We start from the raw sequence: 25698 nt of genomic DNA on the forward strand, positions 1-25698 counted from the left end.
CGAGGGACTGCCTATGATGATGATGAGTCTATTCAACCTCCCCTTATAGGACAATCCCTCCCCCCATCCCAGGAATCAGTCTAGTATGGTCCCACTTCAGTTGAGGAGATCTGAGGAACTCCAGCTATGGATTATGCTTTACTTGTACCCATTATACTGCTTGCTGCTCTTACACTTTAAGCTGTGCAGATATTTTGATGGCCTACAATGATATTTCAAGTCTGTCTGAAGTGGTTTCAGGGATATTAATTACTGGGAGGGTCTAATGAATCACTGGCAGAGAAACCTTGTGAAACAAGAAGCATTTTCTATGCAGATGGCCTTGAAAATATCTGGGGAGCAATCAACCATTCAGTGAGTGAAATCGTTGATCACCACAAGAAATATTTCCTCTCTGTAATTGCCGGAAAGATTTATCGAGCCAAGAGCATTCCCAACAGTTCTCTCTCAGCCAATGCATTATGAACTGAAGGCACTTTATTGTGTGCAGTGTTGATTTGAAGCTGGGCTTTAGAAGTTGGTCGGTGGTTCAATGTACCAGAAGAAGGGTGGAGGGTGGGAAGGTTGGCCTTTTTGAAAGGAATGCTGCTTCTGCCTAAACCAAGCCCGTCAATAACTCATGTTTGAGGGGCAGTGATTGCAGGATCCGCGTCAGCTGTGGCTCAGTGGGCATCACTCTCTCTCGCCTCGGGGTCGGAAGGTTGCGGGTTCGAAGTCCCACTCCAGGTACTTGAGCACATCAACCTAGGCTGACACTCCAGTGCAGTGCTGAGGGAGCGCTGCTCTGGGAGGTGCCGTCTTTTGGATAAGACATTAAACCGAGGTCCCGTCTGCCCTCTCAGGTGGACGTAAAAGATCCCACGGCACTATTTCGAAGAAGAGCAGGGGAGTTATCCCCGGTGTCCTGGGCCCAATATTTATCCCTCAATCAACAGAACAAAAACAGATTATCTGGTCATTATCACATTGCTGTTTGTGGGAGCTTGCTGTGTGCACAAATTGGCTGCTGGCGTTTCCTACATTATAACAGTGTCTACACTCCAAAAGTACTTCATTGGCTGTAAAGTGCTTTGCGATGTCCGTTGGTCGTGAAAGATGCTATTTAAATGCAAGTCTGTCAGTCTGAGAGCAAAGAGAAATGGGGGCGGGAGGTGGAGGAGGCTTGTGATTAGTGAGGCTGTAAGAGGTGGAGGTGTGAGCAGAGAGTAAGGGAGCAGTCGGCTTAGCTTGAAAAGAACAGTCAGGTCATTGAACTTCTTCCCGCATTGCAGCCATGCCCTGGCTGCTGGCATTAACATGCTCTGCGATATTCATCCCATTGCTGGTGTAGTTGATGACTGGAGGGCTTCCTGTCACCCTGGGAGATAAGGGGTTGTTCCTCCTGCTGTCCGCCGTCTTCACCAGGGTCTCTGCCATGGCTTCAGAGAACCTTGGTGCCCCCCTCAGCATTTGCTTCAGCCATATCTCTGATTGCACAAGTCTTCCCCTGGAGTCTGCAGCTCGAGTGCACCTCCCTTTTAAGAGGTGCTAGTTGCCTTTAAGTGGTGTTATAGACGTCTGGTATTCACCCTCCCTTTACTAGCGGATGTCGTCTTTCGGATGTGATGTTAAACCGTGGCCCCATCTGCTCTCTGATCCCGTGGCACTATTTTGAAGTTATCCCCAGTGTCTTGGGGCCAAGATTTATCCTTCAACGAAAACAGATTATCTGGGTCATTATCACATTGCTGTTTGTGGGAGCTTGCTGTGCGCAAATTGGCTGCCGTGTTTCCCACATTTACAACAGTGACGACACTCCAAAAGTACTTCATTGGCTGTAAAGCGCTTTGAGCGGTGGTCGTGAAAGGCGCTATATAAATGCAAGTATTTCTTTTCTTTCCAGATCGTTTCCCCTTAATATTGTAAAACCAGTTAACACTTCAAATTACGACAAGAACAACAAAAATAGCACCTTTAACGTAGTAAAAAATCCCAAGGCGCTTTCCAGGAGCGTTATCAGACAAAATTTGACACAGAGCCAAAGAAGGATATATTAGGCAGATGACCAAAAGCTTGATCAAAGAGGTAGATTTTAAGGAGCGTCTTAAAGGAGGAAAGAGAGGCAGAGAGGTTTCGGGAGGGAATTCCAGAGTTTAGGGCCTTGACAGCTGAAGGCACGGCCACCAATGGTGGGGCGATTATAATCAGGGATGCTCAAGAGGCCATAATTAGAGGAGCGCAGATATCTCGTAGAGTTCTAGGGCTGGAGGAGATTACAGAGATAGGGAGGGGCGAGGACGTGGAGGGATTTATAAACAGGGATAAGAATTTTGAAATTGAGGCATTGCTTAACGGGGAGCCAATGTAGGTCAGCGAGCACAGGGGGTGATGGGTGAGCGGGACTTGGTGCGAGTTAGGACACGGACAGACGAGTTTTGGATGACCTCAAGTTTATGGAGGGTAGAATGTGGGAGGCTGGCCAGGAATGCGTGGGAATAGTCAAGGCTAGAGGTAAGACAGGCAGGAATGAGGGGAGGAAGTGAAATATCACTGCTGCACGGTAATCTCTGTATCCTGCACGTTCATTGTCTGACCAACCTTCTGTTCCATTACCTCTTCGATCCACAATTCCTTGATATCTATACTATATTGATACGCCCAAGAAAAATACAATTGACTTGTAGAGGGACTGCATCTTCAACATAGACCTTTCTGCTTTAGAGAAATCTGGCCTATATATGTTAATATGGTAAATGCATAAAGGAAGTTTCCTCAGATCAGGAAATCTATAAAGAAGTAGTTGGATAGACTTCAATTTCCATCTGTGCCACATTAAAAAGAAAAGAAAGACTTGCATTTATATAGCACCTTTCATGACCACCAGGTATCTCAAAGCACTTTACAGCCAATGAAACACTTTTGAAGTGTAGTCACTGTTGTAATGAGAGAGCAGATGGGGCCTCAGTTTAACATCTTATCTGAAACACAGCTCCTCTGATAGTGCAGCACTCCCTCAGCACTGCAGTGTCAACTTAGATTTTTTTGTGCTCAAGTACCTGGAGTTGGACTTGAACCACAACCTTCTGACTCCAAGGTGAGCGTGCTACCCACTGAGCCACAGATTACATCGAATATACAGTACAGAAACAGGCCATTCGGCCCAACCAACCTGTGCCGGCATTTAATTTACGAATATTACAAATTTACGAACAATGATGGACAGGTAAAGACCACCTGGTCCATCGGGCCTGTCCCAAACAATTGCAATACCTTGTGTATCACAGCATATACACTCCACCCCACCATGTGACCATGTGATCTCCTGGGAGAGGCAAAAAAACAGATTAAAAAACCCCAGGCCAATTTGGGGAAAGAAAATCTGGGAAATTCCTTTCTGATCCATCTAGGCGATCCAAACTAGTCCAGGAGCTCACTCTGGCCATTAAACTCCCTGCAGTACCTACCTTCTGCAAGAGTTGATCTCCACCGCAGCCAGAAACAAATCCAGCTCTCGCTTGAAGGAATTCAGCGAGTCTGCATCCACTACATGAGAGGGCAGCTTGTTCCAGAGGTCTACTGTTCTCTGGGGAAAGAACCACCTCCTGACATCTAACCTAGCCTTATACAACTTAAATTTGTGCCCCTGGGTCCTGCCTAACCTATTTAACTGAAATAAGCAGTCAGCTGGAACAGAGTCTATTCCCTTCATTATCTTATAAACCTCAATCATATCCCTCCCTAAGTCTACGCTGCTCTAAGGTAAAGAGTCTCAACTCTTTTAACCTATCTTGATAACTAAGATGCTTTAGACTTGGAATTAGTCTAGTGTCCCTCTTCTGCATCCTTTCCAGAGCCTCAATATCACCCACCATGTGAGGAGACCAAAACTGGACACAGTATTCCAAGTGCGGCCTGACTAAGGTCTTGCACAAGGACAAAACAGTATGTCTCGTCTTATACTCAATTGTCCTATGCATACATCCCAACACCCTATTTACTCTAGCTATCGCTGCACCGCATTGCTCGTGTACCTTTAAGGATGTATGCACTAGAATGCCCAAATCTCTTTCGATCGCCACCATCTTTAATGCCTTTCCCTGGAAGGTGTATGACTGTTGAGCATTTGCCCTGCCCACATACATGACACTGCACTTATCCACGTTGTACATCATTTTCCAGTCTTGAGCCCAGTCTCCCAACACATTAAAATCCACCTGAATCAGACGAGCCTCTTCTACCGTTCTAGCACTCGCACAGATCTTGGTATCACCTGCAAATTTGCAAATTGTGCCGCCAACCCCTGAATCCAGATCATTAATAAAAATAGTAAAAGGCAATGGTCCCTACACTGATCCCTGTGGGACACCACTGGTGACTGGTCTCCAAACAGATCCAAATCCATCTATAACTACTCTTTGCCTGTGTCCTGCTAGGAGTTCTGCATCCAGCTCGATATATTTCCACTTGTAATGTATGTACATAAGGTCTGCCCACCAACAGGGGGCACTACCGTTGGAGGTCCTAGGGTCACAGGTACACTCGTGCTGGGCCTGGTATATAACCTGAACTTCACCTTTGTATCTTCACTTCTGGAAGCCATTAAAGACTGACCAGGTTATACCAAGTCACTGGCTCACAGTATGGAGTTCAATGTATCATTTCATACACTACAACTGGCGACGAGGCAAATACGAACCCACGTTAAAGTATCGCGAGCACAACACGATCGAGTACTGTTGGAATTCTCGAGAGATTCAATGAGGGAGAGGAATGGGGAGATTTCACGGATCATCTTTGACCAGTATTTTGTGGCAAATGACCTAAACAAAGACAAGGATGCAGAGAAGCGCAGGGCAGTTCTTCTCACCGTCTGTGGCCCCACGACCTATGCACTCATCAAGAATCTGCTCTCGCCCACTCTTCCTACAGAAAAGGATTACAAATAACTGTGTGCTCTAGTTCAGAAACACCTTAAACCCAGGGAAGGAATCCTCATATCCAGATATCGCTTCTAAACGCAAGTTCGTCCAGAAGGCAGAATGTAGCGGCATTTGTTGCCGACCTGAGACGTCTTGCAGGGCCGTGCAAATTTGAGCCTGCATTGGAAGACATGCTGCATGACTTTTTCGTGATCAGGGTCAACCACGAGTTGATCTTAAGTAAGCTGCTGGCTGCGGAGACGCCGGACCTCAGCAAGGTCATCACCATCGCCCAGGCTTGCACGGTCACGCAGAAAAGCACGAAGCAGATATCGCGACAAAACAGGAATTACACGGCAAGTCCTGTGCACAAAATTGTATCGACGGCCGGCAGAGCTGCACGTGGCAGGGCCTACTCGACTGCGTCTGTGAGAACGGGAGCCGCTCAAAGCCCGCCATCGGGCGCATATCCTAGCTCAACATGTTGGCGTTGCGGGGGCAATCACCGACCCCATCAGTGCCGCTTCAGGCAGTATGTATGCAGAGGGTGTGCGAAGACGGGGCATCTTCAGTGGACGTGTCTGTAGTGTATGAAATGGTACAATGAACTCCATACTGTGAGCCAGTGACCAGGTGTAACCTGGTCAGTCTTTAATGGCCTTCAGAAATGAAGATACAAAGGTGAAGTTCAGGTTATATACCGGGCCCAGCACGAGCGTACCTATGACCCTAGGACCTCCGACAGTAGTGCCCCCAGTTGGTGGGCAGACATTATGTACATACATTACATCATTCCCCCCCAGTTCTTGGCACAACTCCATATTACAAGTTCAGATGGTCCAGAGCCCTTCACTCCCTGGTTGACCGTCTCAGTACAATCCCAGTGCTTTCCAAGTCTCTCACGACTTGGGGCTGGGCATTGGCCACAGCGGGTTCTTCTGATGGCTGGACGTGAGTTGGTTGGTTGTCTAAGCTTGAGGTGTCTTCTTCCAACTGTTCTGGTTCGTCAGTGTGTCTTAGCTTGATTTGATCAATGTGTTTCCTGCACATCTGCCCATTCTTGAGCTTAACCATATACACCCGGTTACCCTCCTTATCCGTAACATTGTCCGGGTGCCACTTGGGCCCTTGACCATGGTTAAGTACATACACTGGTCATTTACAGATATGTCACATGACACTACGGCGTGGTCGTGATACCACTGCTGGCGTTGACGTCGGGTTTCAACATGATCATTAAGGTCAGGAAGGACTAGAGAGAGACTGGTTTTAAGGCCTCTCTTCATCAATAGTTCCACAGGCGGGACCCCGGTGAGCGTGTCTGGCCTTGTCCTGTAACTGAGCAGTATGCGTGACAGGCGTGTCTGCAAGGAACCGTGAGTTACACATTTCAGGCTCTGCTTGATGGTTTGAACTGCCCGCTCCACTTGGCCATTGGACACGGGTTTGAACAGGGCTGACCTCACGTGTTTTATGCCGTTGCGTTTCATGAACTCTTGAAACTCCAGGCTCATGAAACAGGGTCCGTTATCGCTGACAACGATGTCTGGCAGACCATGTGTGGAAAACATGGCTCTCAGGTTCTCAATGGTGGCAGTGGAAGTGCTGGATAACATGATCACACATTCTATCCATTTGGAGTGTGCATCCACCACCACAAAAAACATTTTACCGAGGAAGGGTTTGGATGGCCATGACCACAGACTGAACGGAGCTTCCTTTTGGGCATTGCTTAACTGCGTGCAAGTGCTGCACTGATGCACGCATGACTCTAAGTCCGAGTGAATGCCAGGCCGCCAAACATGGGACCTGGCGATGGCCTTCACCATGACAATACCTGGATGCGTACTATGTAACTCCCGTAGAAATCTCGCCCTGCCTTTCTTGTGCGTTACAACACGATTACCCCACAGTAAACAGATGGAAAGCTCATCTTTGCGACGGCTGTACGGTTTGGTTTCATCACCCATTTCCTGGTTAAGAACAGAATGTTTTACAACCGATAGGGTCGGATCCTGGCTGGTCCAGGTCTTAACTTGTTGAGCAGTGACAGGCGACCTTTCACTCTCAAAGGCATCCATGACCATGAGTAGCTCTGCGGGCATTGGTGTTTCCACCGCCGGTGTGGGCAACGGTAACTGGCTCAATGCATCAGCGCAATCGTCGGCGCCTGGTCTATGGCAAATGACATAATCATAGGCAGATAATGTCAGCCCCCACCTCTGGATGCGGGACGACGCGTTGGTATTGATACCTTTATGTTCCGAGAACAACGATATAAGCGGCTTGTGATCGGTTTCCAACTCAAAGCGAAGCCCAAACAGGGTACTGGTGCATTTTTTATAACCCCATAAACACATGCTAAAGCCTCTTTCTCTACCATGCCATAGGCTCTTTCCACCTTGGACAGGCTTCGAGACGCGTATGCAACTGATTGTAGTTTGCCTGACTCATTGGCTTGCTGGAGTGCACAGCCGACCCCATAGGACGACACATCACAGATCAAAACTAAACACTTGCATGGGTCATACAGTACCAGGAGCTTGTCGGAACACAACAGATTTCTAGCCTTCTCAAAGGCTCTGTCTTGAAGTTCACCCCTCACCCAGATGTCTCCTTTCCTGAGCAGCTTGTGCAAAGGCTCTAATACTGTGCTCAATTTGGGTAAGAAGTTACCGAAGTAGTTGAGAAGACTCAGGAACGAATGCAGCTCCGTCACATTCTGGGGACTGGGCGCATTTTTGATTGCCTCTGTTTTCACGTCTGAAGGCCTGATTCCGTCTGCAGCAATTTTTCGTCCAAGGAATTCGACCTCTGGTGCCATGAAAATGCACTTTGAACGTTTCAGCCTGAGACCCACTTTGTCCAGACGACACAGAACCTCTTCCAGATTGTGCAAGTGCTTGGTGGTGTCACGACCTGTGACTAGGATGTAGTCTTGGAATACCACGGTCCTGGGGATGGATTTCAATAGGCTCTCCATGTTTCTCTGAAATATGGCTGCCGCCGAACGAATGCGAAAAGGGCACCTGTTGTAAATAAACCGTTCTTTGTGCATGTTGATGCACATAAGTTTCTTTGATGATTCAACCAGTTCCTGTGTCATGTAGGCCAATGTTAGATCCAATTTGGTGAACGATTTTCCCCCGGCTAGCGTTGCAAACAGGTCATCAGCTTTTGGTAGCGGGTACTGATTTTGTTTCAAAACTCGGTTGATCGTGACCTTGTAGTCTCCACAAATCCTGACCGTGCCGTCGCTCTTTAACACCGGAACAATGAGGCTGGCCCATTCATTAAATTCAATCGGTGAGATGACCCCCTCGCGTTGTAGCCTGTCCAATTTCTCTCATCATGTGCGGGACCCCCCTGGCTTTGTGATGGATGGGCCTTGAGTCTGGGCCTAGGTGAATCTGCATCTTGGCTCCCTTGAAGCTGCGAATTCCCAGTTCAAACAGTGAGGGAAATTTGCTCAGCACTTGAGCGCACCAATCATCATCCGCTGATGACAAAGCTTTGATATCGTACCATATGTATTTTATTTTCTCGAGCCAACTCCTGCCGAATAACAATGGGCTATTCCCCAGGATAATCCACAATGGTAGATCATGAACCGCTCCCTCATACAACACTCTTACTGCTGCACTACCGATCACTGGTATGAGCTCTTTGTTGTAGGTACTGTAAGGGGTTCTCAGGGAGTGTTGTTGTGCCTTGGGTGTCTCTCTCTGGGCTTCTTCCCTCACAGCTTATGCCTGGCCTGTGAGGTATCCTGAGTGCTGCAAGAGCACCCCTGGAGAGACTGTGTCCACAGCTTATGAAGGGGGTTTTGAGACTCGTGCGTCCCCACATCTTATGCCTAGCCTGTGAGGCACCTGTGAGTGTCAAACACTCCTAACCCCCTTCTTCCCTAGCCTGTGACACACAGTTGAGCGTTTTCAAGGCGCTCCTAGTTTCCCTTACACTGTTCTGACATACGATCAGGAGATGTAATACAATAGAACTGAGACAAGGTGATTCCAAGAGGAACTTAGGCTTCCAATTTATTTGTCAAGGTGTATCTCAACAAACAGCAATACACCAACAAAACAATCCCCCTAAATCCCACTAAACGGACACAACGAAAATCTTTACACAAGTTTAGCAGTGCAATGCCCAACCTCCCACCTTTCCTGGCCTAACTGAGTTGGGAGTTCCGGGGACCAGAAGTTATACTCACTACTGTGCCTTCTGCAGTCTGGTGGTTTGTTTCTTCTATCTTCGGTGTCTTTGGACACTGGTTTTCCTTCAGTGTCGAGAGGCTTGCTGGCTGTTGGATCACGAGAGCAGGGAACCACACACAATGCGTCAGAAACCCCTTTTTATAGCCAGATTATCCAGTCTGCCTTTCCTGCTGAAATCGATCCTTCCCATTGGTGGGCTTTGTGATTTTGAAAAATGCAGCAGTTTTAGATTATTGCGGGGTTTTTCCACTGATGTTAACCTACTCAAGGTTCGAGTGGGTGTTGATTGCGTTGGCCTCCTGTAGCCATTGTGTAGGCCCTTGGTTTGTTTTGGGTTCCCTAGTTTTCTGAAGGTCTGCATAATTTCCTTCCATAGTGTAAACATGGGGAAGACAATAGCCCGATAATGGCGATGAGTCAGTCCCACAGTTTTCAAGCAAGTGCTCTCCCATTGGCTTGAAAGCCCCATGCTTCGGGCTGACTCTGTCCCACCATTGGCCCTCCGGTGTCCTCCCCCGTCCAATCACTGCACTGCCAAGGTCAAACCGTCTCGGTTTCAATTCACATCGCAGCACAGACAGATCCCACAGCACTTTTCCTTCTGGGTAAAATGAGGGGGTTTTCGTCCTCCCTTACAGTACGCAACTTCGCATTTATCAGATTCAGCTTGGGTCTCTCTGCCTTGGTCTCTCACAGCTTTTCGAAAGTCCTCTGGCTCATTATCGATTGACTCGCACCCGGTGTCTAATTCCATGGATACCGGCCTGCCGTTTAATTTTACCTCCATCATTATCAGTTGGCTCTTTGATGGTAATTTTACCTCCATCATTATCGGTTGGCTCTTTGTTAGGAACGCATGTCCACTATACACTTCCTCCTCGGAGCTCTCAAATGCCTCGGGCTGCATCGCTAGATCCACGCTGAATTGCTCATCATCCACATGGTGCGTCGCAGCTCGCTTGCTCTGCTGTGGACGATGTAATGTATGTACATAAGGTCTGCCCAACAACAGGGGGCACTACCGTCGGAGGTCCTAGGGTCATAGGTACACTCGTGCTGGGCCTGGTATATAACCTGAACTTCGCCTTTGTATCTTCACTTCTGGAAGCCATTAAAGACTGACCGGGTTACACCTCATCACTGGCTCACAGTACGGAGTTCATTGTATCATTTCATACACTACACCACTAATACCAGAGGTTCTGATCTCATAGACAAGCCTCTTATGCGGTACCGTGTCAAAAGCTTTTTTGGAAATCTAAGTAGACAATGGGGCCAAAATTGATCACCTCACCGCCCACTGCCGCTGACATTCCTCCTGCAGATCCGCCCAGTGCCACTTTCGGGGTGGTCTGGAGCGGGCGGGAGGGGGAGAGCCGCCGGGAACCGCCGGCAGACGTCAGCGGACGGCCGAGTGGCGCAACTGAGCTCCCGCCCGCCGAGCTCCCAGATTCCTGCGGGCGGGAGTCGGCGGGAGAACGGGAGTGAACCGCTGGCCGGAGGCCGGTCTGTCCCCGACGGAGAGAATGAAGAAGTTGAAAAAAAGGTTAGTGAACTTTTAAAGAAAAACTTCCACAGCGACTTGCCTGCACGGGGGGGGTCCCCTGAAGGTCTTCCGATAATTTTGTTATTTTTTTTTTTACTGATGATTATTTTTTTTTCAGGTCTTCGACCCTCCGTGGGGCCCGACTCCATCCTCGGAGGCACTTGGGCGGCAAGCGCCTCTTCCGCCGAGGATACGACCTCCCGCCCGCTGCCACCCAGATTGGCGGCGTACGTCGTCCATTTGCCGCCCGCCGACCTTCGAGGGACCTCGGTGATGAATATCCCGCCCGCAATACCGTCCGATACCTCGCCGGCCATCGGCGGCACTTTGGGCAGGTGGAGGCCTTGCTGAAAATCAGCTTCCCTCATCCACCAACTTTGTAACTTCTTCAAAAAATATAATTCGATTTGTGAGACATGACCTCTTTTTTTATGAAGCCATGTTGGGTGTCCCGAATATGTCCCACCCTATCCAAGTATTCATATATTGCGTCCCTTGTGATTCTTTCCAAGCATCTTCCCTATTACTGATGTTAAACTGATGGACCTATAGTTACCCGGATCTGCCTTGTCTCCTTTGTTAAAAATAGGGACGACAAACTTTTGGGGGCAGCTGAAACGGAGAAGGACGCTCCATAGTCCCTCGTGGTTAACAGGTTCAAAGGTCTTTGTGAGGTCAAAGAAGGCCATGTTCAAGGGTTAGTGCTGTTCCTTCCAATCCATAGGAACCATTCCAAAATGCAGTGAGCTATTAAATATAAAGGCCAGGGGCTCACACAGCACATGTCCCATCTCCCGGAGGACCCTCAGGTGGATATCCTCCAGGCCTGGTTGCTCTATCTGTTTTTAAGTTCTTAATTCTTTCTAAAACAATATGCTTATCTATGTTAATGTTACTAATATTAAAACCAGAATCATTAACTTCTAATACTTGAGCATCATCTTCAAGGGTAAATACTGATGCAATGTTCTCATTTAATATTTCCGCCTTACTCAGTGAGTCATTTGTAACCTGCCGTTGAACTCCCCTCAGTGACCCGGTACAGTCTTTGATTTCTCTTGCAGTTGTTGCACGGTGAAGATCATGTCCGTTATACCCCATAGTGGGCGGAATCCACATTGTGACTCTGGGAGCTCTTCAGCCACAGGGAAAAGACGGTTGAGGAGGATTCTAGCGATGACCCTTCTAGTGGCCAACAGCAGGGAGATTCCTCTGTAGTTGCCGCAGTCGGACTTGTCCCCTATTTTAAAGATGGTCACAATTACGGCATCTCTGAGATCTCCGGGTATGCTCTCCTCCTTCCAGATAAGAGAGATGAGGTCATGCATTCGCGCCAATAGTACCTCTCCGCCATACTTTAGTGCCTCAAGGGGGATTCCATCTGCTCATGATGCCTTGTTGTTCTTGAGCTGACAGATGGCCTTTTCTACCTCGTGCAGGGTAACGCCAAGAGAAATGCAGGGAACAGCACTAACCCTTGAACATGGCCTTCTTTGACCTCACAAAGACCTTTGAACCTGTTAACCACGAGGGACTATGGAGCGTCCTTCTCCGTTTCAGCTGCCCCCAAAAGTTTGTCACCATCCTCCGCCTGCTCCCCAATGACATGCAAGCCGTGATCCTGACCAACGGACCCACCACAGACCCAATCCACATCCGGACCGGGGTCAAGCAGGGCTGTGTCATCGCGTCAGCCCTCTTCTCGATCTTCCTCGCTGCCATGCTCCACTCACGCTCCACAAGCTCTCCGCTGGAGTGGAACTAAACTATAGAAGCAGTGGGAACCTGGTCAACCGTCGTCACCTCCAAGCTGGATCCAAGACCGTCCGATCCTCTGTCATCGAACTACAGTACACGGACGGCGCTTGCGTCTGCGCACATTCAGAGGCCGACCTCCAAGCCATCATCAACATCTTCAATGAGGCGTACGAAAGCATGGGCCTTACACTAAACATCCGTAAGACAAAGGTCCTCCACGAACCTGACCCCGCCGCACTGCACTGCCCCCTCCCCCAGTCATCAAATTCCACGGCGCGGCCTTGGACATCATGGACCACCTTCCATACCTTGGGAGCCTACTATCAGCAGGGGCAGACATTGACGCCGAGGTCCAACACCGCCTCCAGTGTGCCAGTGCAGCCTTCGGTCGCCTTCGGAAGAGAGTGTTCGAAGACCAGGACCTCAAATCTGGCACCAAACTTAGGGTCTACAGGACTGTAGTGATACCCGCCCTCCTATATGGCTCAGAGATGTGCACCATATACAGTAGACACCTCAAATCGCTGGAGAAATACCACCAGCGCTGCCTCCGCAAGATCCTGCAAATCTCCTGGGAGGATAGACGCACCAACATCAGTGTTCTCGATCAGGCCAATATCCCCAGCATCGAAGCACTGACCACGCTCGACCAGCTCCGTTGGGCGTGCTACATTGTCCGCATGCCCGACACAAGACTCCCAAAGCAAGCGCTCTACTTGGAACTCCTACACGGCAAGCGATCCCCAGGTGGGCAAAGGAAACGTTTCAAGAACACCCACAAAGCCTCCTAGATAAAAGTGCAACATCCCCACCGACACCTGGGAGTCCCTGGCCAAAGACTGCCCTAAGTGAGGGAAGAGCATCCGGGAGGGCGCTGAGCACCTCGAGTCTCGTCGCCGAGAGCGTGCAGAAAACAAGCGCAGGCAGCGGAAGGAGCGTGCGGCAAACCAGACTCCCCACCCACCCTTTCCTTCAACCACTGTCTGTCCCACCTGTGACAGAGGCTGTAATTCCCGTATTGGAGTGTACAGTCACCTGAGAACTCACTTTTAGAGTGGAAGCAAGTCTTCCTCAATTTCGAGGGACTGCCTATGATGATGATGACAGTCTTTGATAGTTCTCTGACTCCTCCCATTACTGCCACAGTTGTCTACAATCCTTTATTCCATTAATCTTTTTGCTGTTCTAACAGCCGCCTTAGTTATCTTTCGTTGTTCTTTGTATTCAACCCTATTTATTTGAGTGTTACATTTATTTAATTTATAGAAACATTTCTGTTTACAGTTTATTTGTCTTTATACATACCCAGTCAGCTATCTTGGCTTTTTCTTACCACATTTCCTTCTTTTGATTTTGGGTACATGTTTGTTTACCACATTTTTTATTTGATTCTTAAAAGCTTTCCATTTATATTCAACATCGGTCACATCACCACCGAGGAGCGTTAGCCATTTACCCGTTCCAAATCATCTGCCATTTTGGAGAAATTTGCCCTTCTGAAATCCGGTGCGAATTGCCTTTAGCTCTACTAGCCAATTGGGACCGTATAATGTTGTGATCGCTGTTGCCCAGATGTTCCCCCACGTGGAGGACTGATACGAGGTCAGGCTCACTACTAAACACCAGATCCAATATATGATTTTCCCTAGTTACTTCATTAACATGTTGAGTCGGGAAACAGTCCTGTATACTTCCATTAATTTTTTTAGCTGCACTTCCAACCACAACAGCAGGTAAACCATGGTGCCACTGAATGCCAGGAAAATTAAAATCACCCACCAGACAAAGGTGGCATTTTATATTTATTATGCTCTTAATAAATGGTCAGACCGAGTACTGTGTGTAATGAGCAAGTGTGACCTTAGCTCCTTTATTGTATTTCCAGAGTGCAGGTACTTTGTGGGTGGCCTGCTTATATACCGTGCTCCCAAGGGATGCTGGGATCCCTTGGGACTCCAACAGGTAGGCCCTCTGGTGGACAGGTGTGATGCAGGTTACAAGGTTACAAGGGGTTAAATACATAACATCACTCCCCCGTGAAGTCAACAATATACTTATTTACAAGGTGAGACGATCTGGGGCTTTGCGCTCCCTTGTCGATCGTCTCAGTACAAATGTTGGTGTGGGTGGGTTGGTCAGTTCTTCATTGGGCTGTTGGGCAGCCGGCCTTGCCGGGCTGCTGGGTATGATGAGTTCTGTTTCATTGTCAACTGTGATGTCAGTTGTCACTTGTGTGTGTGTGTGTTGGAAGCTCAAAGTTGGTGGTGTCCTCTTCAGGTTGTACGCAGCTGTTGGTGAACTGCAGTTTAATTTGGTCCAAGTGTTTTCTGTGCGTTTGTCCATTGGTCAGTTTGACCTGAAACACCCTACTCCCCTCTTTGGCTGTGACCGTGCCAGTGAGCCATTTGGGACCGTGTCCATAATTGAGCACAAACACAGGATCATTGATCTCAATATCGCGTGACAAGTTTGCACGGTCATGGTGCACACTCTGTTGATGCAGCTTGTCCTCCATGTGATCATGTAGATCATGGTGGACCAGAGAGAGCCTTGTTTTAAGCGCCCTTTTGATGAGCAGCTGGGCTGGAGGAATCCCTGTGAGTGAGTGGGGTCTGGTGCGGTAGCTGAGCAGTACTCGGGACAACCGGGTCTGTAGGGAGCCTTCCGACACGCGCTTCAAGCTTTGCTCGATGGTCTGAACTGCCCGTTCTGCCTGGCCATTGGATGCGGGCTTGAACGGCGCAGATGTGACATGTTTGATCCCGTTGCGGGTCATGAACTCTTTGAATTCAGCACTGGTGAAATATGGCCCATTGTCGCTGACTAGGACATCGGGCAGGCCGTGTGTGGGCAAACATGGCTCGTAGACTTTCAATGGTAGCCGTGGATGTGCTTACAGATATCATTGCACATTCAATCCACTTTGGGTAAGCATCCATGACAATCAAAAACATTTTGCCGAGGAATGGGCCTGCATAGTCTACATGGATCCTCGACCATGGTTTGGATGGCCAGGACCATAAACTTAGCGGTGCCTCTCTGGGTGTACTGCTCAACTGAGAGCAAGTGTTGCACTGGTGTACACATGACTCTAAATCTCACTCGATGCCTGGTCACCATACATGGGATCTGGCTATAGCTTTCATCATCACGATGCCTGGATGGGTGTTGTGCAGTTCCCCAATAAATGTGTCTCTGCCTTTCTTGGGCAAGACCACGCGATTGCCCCACAAGAGACAGTCCGTCTGCAGGGACAGCTCATCTTTGCGTCTGTGGAATGGCTTAATCGCTTCCTGCATCTCCACTGGGACACTGGACCAGCTCCCATGGAGGACACGGCTTTTTACCAGGGACAGTAAAGGATCCTGGCTGGTCCAGGTCCTGATCTGGCAGGCCGTAACGGGGGATTTCTCGTTCACAAATGCCTCCATGACCATAAGAAAGTCCGCTGGCTGTGCCATTTCCACCCCGGTGGTGGGCAATGGTAGCCGACTGAGGGTATCTGCGCAGTTCCCTGCCCGGTCTGTGGCGAATTACATAGTTGTATGCCGACTGCGTGAGCGCCCATCTTTGGATGCGGGCAGAGGCATTGGTATTGATCCCTTTGCTTTCCGAGAATAGCGATATGAGCGGCCTGTGATCAGTTTCAAGCTCGAACTTGAGGCCAAACAAGTATTGGTGCATTTTTTTTACCCCGTTAATGCATGCCAAAGCCTCTTTTTCAACCATGCTGTAGGCCCTTTCGGCCTTGGACAAACTCCTGGATGCATACGCAACTGGTTGCAATATTCCCGATTCATTAGCCTGTTGTAACACACACCCGACCCCGTATGACGACGCATCGCAAGCTAACACTAGTCGTTTACATGGGTTATACAGAACAAGCAGTTTGTTAGAACACAGTACATTTCAGGCTTTCTTAAAAGCAGCCTCTTGTGAATTCCCCTATACCCAGTTGTCTCCCTTGCGCAGTAGTGCATGTAGGGGTTCTAGCAGGGTGCTTAACCCAGGTAGGAAATTACCGAAATAGTTAAGGAGTCCCAGAAACGACCGCAGCTCCGTTGCGTTCCACGGTTGCGGCGCGTTCTTGATGGCCTCCGCCTTGGCGTCGGTGGGTCTGATGCCATCTGCTGCGATCCTCCTTCCTAAGAATTGACGTCCTGTGCCAGGAAAACACACTTCGAGCATTTCAACCTGAGCCCCACACGATCCAACCGACTAAGAACCTCCTCCAGGTTCTTCAAGTGCTCCATAGTGTTCCGACCTGTAACCAATATGTCGTCCTGGAAGACTGTACAACGAACCGACTTTAGCAGGCTTTCCATGTTTCGCTGGAAGATCGCTGCAGCCGACTGAATCCCGAATGGGCACCGGTTGTAAATGAACAGACCTTTGTGCGTGTTGATGCAGGTGAGGCCTTTCGAAGAGTCCTCCAGCTCCTGCGTCATGTAGGCCGAGGTCAGGTCCAGCTTGGTGAACGTCTTCCCTCCAGCCAGGGTTGCAAATAGGTCGTCTGCCTTGGGTAGCGGGTACTGGTCTTGCATTGAAAAACGGTTAATTATTACTTTATAGTCACCGCAAAATCTAACTGTACCGTCCTCCTTGAGTACCGGGACAATCGGACTGGCCCAGTCATTGAACTCCACCGGCACGATGATGCCTTCACGTTGTAGCCTCTCTAGCTCGATTTCCACTTTTTCACGCATCATGTACGGTACCGCCCGAGCCTTGTGGTGGATGGGTCACGTACCGGGAACCAAATGGATCTGCACTTTCGCCCCTGAGAAGCTTCCAATGCCTGGCTCGAACAATGATGGGAACTTGCTCAGAACCTGGGTACATGCGGTGTCATCAACTGACGAAAGCACTCGGATGTCGTCCCAGTTAGCGGATTTTCTCCAGCCAGCTTCTGCCAAATCCCCTGGCACAATCCACAGCGGGAGTTCGTGCACTGCACCATCATAGGAGACTTTGACTTCAGCACTGCAAATACCGGGATTAGTTCCTTTGTATAAGTCCTTAGTTTCGTGTGAATGGGGCTGAGCTTGGGACTGTTTGCCTTCTTGCCCCACAGCCTGTCGAAGGCCGTTTTACTCATTATGGACTGACTTGACCTCGTGTCCAGCTCCATAGACACTGGAATACCGTTCAGTTCAACTTTCAACATTATTGGTGGGCGTTTCGTCGTAAACGTGTGTATCCCGTAAACCTCTGCCTCCTCCGTACGAGTTTCCAATTCCGTCTGATCCACTGTGGACCGATCTTCCTCTGCAACGTGGTGGTTTGCAGGGTCTGCAGCTCGCCTGCACAGGTGTCCCATTGTTCTGCAGCCATTGCACGCATAGTGCTTAAAGCGGCATCGATGGGGCCGATGATCACCCCCGTGTCGCCAACAGGGTGTTAACTGCCTCACATTAACAGATGATGGCGGACTCTGGGTCAGCTGAGATCGGGCCACAGCAGCCGGGTGTGTACATTCTGCCCTGTACATTTCTGCTCAAAACCGACGTTACTTTACGCACAGTACTGGCCAAAACTTCTTTGTTCTGCAAAATCTGCTTGGTGTTGTCACTGGTGGCCATAAATGCCTGGGCAATCGTTATGGCTTTACTCAGATTCAGAGTTTCTACCATCAACAGTTTGCGAAGGATTGTCTCAAGTCCGATGCCCAGTACAAAAAAGTCTCTGAGCATTTGTTCTAGGAATCCTTCGAACTCACAATGTCCTGCAAGGCGCCTTAGTTCGGCGACGTAGCTCACCACTTTCTGGCCCTCCGATCGTTGACAGGTGTAGAACCGATATCTCATAGAAACATAGAAACATAGAAAATAGTTGCAGGAGTAGGTCATTTGGCCCTTCGAGCCTGCACCACCATTCAATAAGATCATGGCTGATCATTCACCTCAGTACCCCTTTCCTGCTTTCTCTCCATACCCCTTGATCCCTTTAGCCGTAAGGACCATATCTAACTCCCTCTTGAATATATCCAATGAACTAGCATCAACAACTCTCTGCGGTAGGGAATTCCTCAGGTTAACAACTCTCTGAGTGAAGAAGTTTCTCCTCATCTTGGTCCTAAATGGATTACCCCTTATCCTTATCCCCTGTGTCCCCTGGTTCTGAACTTCCCCAACATCGGGAACATTCTTCCTGCATCTAACCTGTCCAGTCCCGTCAGAATTTTATATGTTTCAATGAGATCCCCTCTCATTCTTCTAAACTCCAGTGAATACAGGTCCAGTCGATCCAGTCTCTCCTCATATGTCAGTCCTGCCATCCCAGGAATCAGTTTGGTGAACCTTTGCTGCATTCCCTCAATAGCAAGAACATCCTTCCTCAGATTAGGAGACTAAAACTGTACACAATATTCCAGGTGAGGCCTCACGAAGGCCCTATACAACTGCAGTAAGACCTCCCTGCTCCTATACTCAAATCCCCTAGCTATGAAGGCCAACATACCATTTGCCTTCTTCACTGCCTGCTGTACTTGCATGCCAACTTTCAATGACTGATGTACCATGACACCCAGGTCTCGTTGCACCTCCCCTTTTCCTAATCTGCCGCCTTTCAGATAATATTCTTCCTTTGCGTTTTTGCCACCAAAGTGGATATCCTCACATTTATCCACATTATACTGCATCTGCCATGCATTTGCCCACTCACCTAACCTGGCCAAGTCACCCTGCAGCCTCTTAGCATCCTCCTCACAGCTCACACCACCACCCAGCTTAGTGTCATCTGCAAACTTGGAGATATTACACTCAGTTCCTTCATCTAAATCATTGATGTATATTGTAAATAGCTGGGGTCCCAGCACTGAGCCCTGTGGCACCCCACTAGTCACTGCCTGCCATTCTGAAAAGGACCCGTTAATCTCGACTCTCTGCTTCCTGTCTGCCAACCAGTTCTCTATCCACGTCAGTACATTACCCCCAATACCATGTGCTTTAATTTTGCACACTAATCTCTTGTGTGGGACCTTGTCAAAAGCCTTTTGAAAGTCCAAATACACCACATCCACTGGTTCTCCCTTGTCCACTCTACTAGTTACATCCTCAAAAAATTTTAGAAGATTTGTCAAGCATGATATCCCTTTCATAAATCCATACTGAATTGGACCGATCCTGTCACTGCTTTCCAAATGCGCTGCTATTTCATCTTTAATAATTGATTTCAACATTTTCCCCACTACTGATGTCAGGCTAACCAGTCTATAATTACCTGTTTTCTCTCTCCCTCCTTTTTTAAAAAGTGACATTACATTAGCTACCCTCCAGTCCATAGGAACTGATTCAGAGTCGATAGACTGTTGGAAAATGATCACCAATGCATCCATTATTTCTAGGGCCAAACACTTTCTTCAGCCTCCCGGACCAGTGTGCACAGTTCTCCATAGGATTTCTCTGTTGGGTTAGCCAGGTCCAGGAGATTCTTCATGAGGCCATAGGTAGTGGCCCCACAGACAGTTAGGAGGATCGCCTTTCGTTTGGTCGCGTTCTCGTCCCCTTTCAGCTCGTTGGCTATGAAGTATTGGTCAAGTCTCTCCACAAAGGCCTCCTAATTGTCCCCCTCTGAGAACTTCTCCAGGATGCCGACTCTTCTTTGCATTTTCATGCAGTTCGTTACCTCGTCGCCAATTGTTATGCTCATAATAAATGGTCAGACCGAGTACTGTGTAATGAGCAAGTGTGACCTTGGCTCCTTTATTGTAGTTTCAGAGTGCAGGTACCTCAAGGGTGGCGTGCTTATATACCGTGCTCCCAAGGGATGCTAGGATCCCTTGGGATCCAACAGGTAGACCCTCTGGTGGACAGGTGTGATGCAGGTTACAAGGTTACAAGGGGTTAAATACATAACAATATTAGCAACATCAGTGATCTGTTTCCATAATAACTCATCACGCTCAAGTGTCTGACCAGGGGACCTATAATAATTACCGATAATTAATCCCTGCCCGTGAGTTTGGTCCACTTGAACCCAGATAGCTTCAGCTGTACCTGATGAAGCAATATCAAGTCTCTCTCTAGCTGTTAGATTTTCACTGATAAAAATAGCAACCCCACCTCCCCTTTGGCCTACCCCATCCTTTCTGAAACCCTTGTAGGCCTTTAGGTGAATTTCTGTGCCATCGTTGTCATCTAGCAAGTTTATGTTCCACTCGGGCTGTGTGCGTCGCTTTAAAACAAGTGCGCGATACAATCTGGAGATTGTTTTTTAAACGTCGCTTTCCAATGCTTTGTGCATCGTAATCTATCTGAATCTTTATAATTCTACGAATCCAAGTATTAACCCTGCGGCTGTAGAGGGAGATTTGCATCTGCGCACCCGTCCAATAGTCTCGAAGTTATTAAAATGTGACACTTGTACCATAAAAGGAGTCCCTAGTGCAATGAAACAAATTTATTTTGGAAAGGTCACCCCTTAATGAGTGAGGCTCATTAGTGTTTCAGCCACTTGGAGTAATGGGCTAGATTTTCCCTGAAGCCCGCTAGCGCCTGATTGCCGCCCCCAAAAAAACCCGCTAAGGCCGGGAAGATTATCACCGGCGAAAACGTCCCCCAAAATTTTTTTTTAAATCCGCCCACCGAGAAATATCGGCCTTGCATCCCCAATCTGGGCAGAAAAGTGCAATTTCGGCTTGATTGGGCGGTACCTAAAGAAAAGCAGCGAATTTAAAAATCTATAAAAATTTACCCCGAGGCTGTGGGTTGGGCCTTACACGAGAAAAAGAATAAAAATAATTTTTTCAAAAAACCTAACTAAAAAAAAATCAAACAAACATTCCCAACCACCGTTTTAAATTAATTCACCCCATTTGAAAATAAATAGTAAAACACCAATCACGTACCTTTTTCTTGCAGACCTACTTACCTACCGCGATCCTCGAGGGCGTTTACTTTTCATACTTACCTGCGGGTCTCCACTCAGCCCAAGATGGCGCCAGGGCGATCCGTGGACGGTCCACGCTGACGGTCCGCTCCCCCCGGCGGGACTTCGAAACCGCCGGCGTGCCTCCGCTGGGGAATTTTTCGCCGAGCCGGTTCTCGCCCAAAACGGCCAACACCGCCGGGAAACCGGGCGGTGAACTCCCAGCGCCCGTTGCGTCGGTAACACCAACAGAAAATGCTGGAAACGCCCAGCAGGTCCAGCAGCATCTGTGGAGAGAGAAACAGAGTTAAGGGTTTGGGTCTGTGACCCTTGGTCAGAACTGGGAAAGTTTGAGATGTAACAGATCCTTACGGGATTAGACTGGATAACCTCTCGTTGGCCGGCGTAAACAGTACTACAGGGAATCGAATACGGCCAGGGTGATCTCCTGGATTAGTTTCGATCGCTTGGATGGATCGGAGAGGAATTTTCCCAGATTTTTTTTTCTCCCTAAATTGGCCTGGGTTTTTATCTGGTTTTTGCCTCTCCCAGGAGATCACATGGCTCCGGCTGGGGTGGAGTGTAGAATGTTTCAGTGTAAGGGGTGTCGCAGTTGGTTGGGCCGGGAGCTCTTTACCTGTCCGCCATTGTTCATTGTTCATAGGTTTATATGTAACCTTCAGGGCTGCTGACCGAGGGCCGTGCGGCTCTTTGTCGGCCGGCGCGGACACGATGGGCCGAAATGGCCTGTAAATTTCTCTATGTTTCTATGTTTAAGTACAGGGAAAGGGGGGAGGGGAAGAAAGAACAAAAGGGAAGGTCTGTGATAGGGTGGAAGGCAGGAGAGATTAGAGAGACAAAAGGGATGGTGGGCAAAAATGAGATGATAATAGGACAAGTCAGGAAACAAAAGAGGTGTGAATGGCGGGACGGAATTATCACCAGCTGCCGTGGGTTCATCGTGTCTGTGTTTATTTCTCAAAAAAAATACAAAAAAAAACACAAAAAAAAGGGGCCTTGAAAATGTTTGGTGTGTCCCCCAGATCGGGGGGCACGATTTAATGTTAGTTGTTTTTCTCCTAAAAGAGTTGTGTTTATTTCCAAAAAAAAGAAACAAAAAACTTTTTTTAAAAAGGGGCAGTTAAGTGTCTGGGGTGTCCCCCAGATCGGGGGGCACTTGATCTAACGTGTATTTTGTTGCCCCCCCAAAAGAGTTGTGTTTATTTCAGTGCAGAAGTTGGGAACTTGCAGCAATTCACCAAGTTAACCGTGAATTAAAGTTTTCCCCGGATCAGGTAACTTGTGAAAAAAAAAAATAGTTGGATAGACTGCATCAGTGTCACATTACGTGCCCGTCCTTTTAAGGCAAGTCTGCACTGAAATCTGGAGACGGCTTTTAAATGTTGCGCACACTTGCTTGCCAATCCTTTGCCAGCGCCAAGGCTTGTGGAAATTAACCGTCGACATGACCTCCACAGTGACACTACAATTCTGGGTGCAATCACTTTGTGAATGTGTAAAGCGAGGCACAAGAACAGAAGAACGACCAAAGCAAACAGCCGTCGGACGTGTCCTCATTTTTTCAGTCGCAGGCTAAACAAAACTCGGCTGGAAGCCTGCAAGCCTGGCCGCTGTTTACAGGAGGGGGGCTGCGGTTCAAATAAACACTCTGGCAGCTTGTGTGAGAACAGAGCCTGGGGAAATGCAATCGTTGAGGGGAACAGGGGAGGGTCACAGCTCGGTGTTTACGCTCAAGTGAAAGCCACCAGTGTCTTGTCTGCCTTTTCCATTAAAAAAAAATTAGTGGGCACGGAGCAGAATTTTTCCCAGAGCCAAAAGGAAAGACGCACGTTGCTTAACCCCATCCTGCTCACTGACGCTTCCAGGATTTAACACTTGTCCCTGTTTCCCAGAACCGGCTGGGTTGCAACACAATACCGACAGCAACACAATTAACTCGCACTCTCATTTTAAAGGGCTGGGCTTTCGGCATTTCTGCTTCCGGGTAGATAGCGGTGGCGGGGTGGGAAAGTTAGCGCCCCGGGAATAGTTTGCGCCTCAGTCAGTAACATTGGGCCCTGAGTTAGACGGCGCAGCGCTAAGGGAGACATTGTACACCTCTCTTGGGGCGTTAGGATGGGGAGCTCCCGAGCTAAAGAGCCGTACTGGGAGCACTCCAAGAGACGCCGGAGGGGGGAGGGGAGAATCTAAACCCCCCCCCCGCCCACAAAAACATTCCTAAAACATTGCCCATGCCACCATAACACAAATCTCACAAAAATTTAAAACAAAAAACACTCACTCTTACTTTTGCCGTCATCACCGCCGCCGGGATGCTTGGATCGCCCTGATTTCCCAGGCGGCCATCGCGAGGCGCAATTCCCGGCGGACAGGTCGGGCTAGACTCAAAGCTCGTGCCAGTGTGGCAACTAGGGGCGTCGCACACCCAGCGCTGCTCTTCCCGGCGGTCCTGCTCTGCCCCACCGCAAATCCCGACCGGAGGATCGCCGCGGGGTGCTGGAAACCTCACCGCCGACTCTCGCACCGCTCCGGGGCAAAACCCCGAGCGCAAAGGAGCAGAAAATCCAGTCCATTGTCTTTACACAGAGCAGAGTATTTTTTAAATGGTGAGAGATCGGGAAACGTTGGTGTCCAGAGGGACCTGGGTGTCCTTGTACACCAATCACTGACAGTTAACCTGCAGGTACAGCAAGCAATTAGGAAAGCGAATGGTATGTTGGCCTTTATTACAAGAGGATTTGAGTATATGAGCAAAGACGTCTTACTGCAATTGTACAGGGCCCTGGTGAGACCGCACCTGGAGTATTGTGTACAGTTTTGGTCTCCTTATCCAAGGAAGGATATACTTGCCATTGAGGGAGTGCAACAAAGGTTCACCAGACTGATTCCTGGGATCTGGGGGGATTGTCCTATGAGGAGAGATTGAGCAGACTAGGCCTATATTCTCGAGTTTAGGTGATTTCATTAAAACATACAAAATTCTTACAGGGTTTGACAGGGTAGATGCAGGGAGGATATTTCCCCTGGGCTGGAGAGTCTAGAACCAGGGGTCACAGTCTCAGAAAAAGGGGTCGGCCATTTAGGGCTGAGATGAGGAGAAATTTCTTCACTCAGAGGGTGGTGAATCTTTGCAATTCTCTATCCCAGAGGGCTATGGAGGCTCAGTCTTTGAGTATATTCAAGACAGGGATCGATAGATTTTTGGATATTAAGGGAATCAAGGGATATGGAGACAGTGCAGTTGAGGTAAAAGATCTTATTGAATGGCAGAGCAGGCTCGAGGGGCCGAATGGCCCACTCTTGCTCCTAATTTCTTATGTTATGTTCTTATACCCAAATGACATGTGACTTCACCCTCCCCCCCCCCCCCCCCCAAACTAGTTAATCTCCCGTGACATTGCACAGGGGCAGTCACATCAAGTGTAGTCTCCAGGGGTTAGAAGGAGCGAGAGATAATGGGACCAATGTGCAGTGATGTCATTCCGTCCCCATTTTAATGTCACACATCCCGCCCTTATTTCCTTTTAATTGAATAATGGTTTATTCTTATTATTTATATTTAGATCGCAAAGTATGGCCTACCGGAAGGCATTCGATAAAGTTCCACATAAGGGACTGTTAGCTCAAGTTGAAGCTCATGGAATTGAGGGCAAATTGTTGCCCTGGTTGGTACGTTGGCTGAGCGACAGGAGACTGAGAGGGATAATAGGCAGATACTCTAATTGGCAGGATGTGACTAGTGGTGCCCCGCAGGGATCTGTGTTGATGTCCTCAAATATTCACATTAATTATTAACGGCATCGATGATGTGATAAAGAGCCCACATATCCTTGCCCTGGAGGCTGTTCAGAGAAGGTTCACTCGGTTGATTCCGGAGATGAAGGGGTTTGGCTTATGAAGATAGGTTGAGTCTATACACATTGGAGTTCAGAAGAATGATCTGAAGGTGATCTTACCGAAACATATAAGATAATGAGGGGGCTCGACAAGGTAGGTGCAGAGAGGATATTTCCACCCATAGGGGGAAACTAAAACTAGAGGACATAGTTTCAGAATAAGAGGCCGCCCATTTAAAACTGAGATGAGAAGGAATTTCTTCTCTCAGAGGGTTGTAAATCTGTGGAATTCTCTGCCCCAGAGAGCTGTGGAGGCTGGGTCATTGAATATATTTAAGGTGGAGATAGATAGATTTTTGAGCGATAAGGGAACAAAGGGTTATGGGGAGCGGGCGGGGAAGTGGAACTGAGTCCATGATCAGATCAGCCATGATTGTATTAAAAGGATCACATAAAAGGAGCGGCGAGCGGCAGCCCTGGGCAGCGTGGAGGCGTGCCACGGCAAGGTACAGCGCGAGCTGGCGCAGGAGAGCGACCGCAACAAAGAGTGA

The sequence above is a fragment of the Pristiophorus japonicus genome, chromosome 20, assembly GCF_044704955.1.
Source record: "Pristiophorus japonicus isolate sPriJap1 chromosome 20, sPriJap1.hap1, whole genome shotgun sequence".
In the NCBI taxonomy this organism is placed as follows: domain Eukaryota; kingdom Metazoa; phylum Chordata; class Chondrichthyes; family Pristiophoridae; genus Pristiophorus; species Pristiophorus japonicus.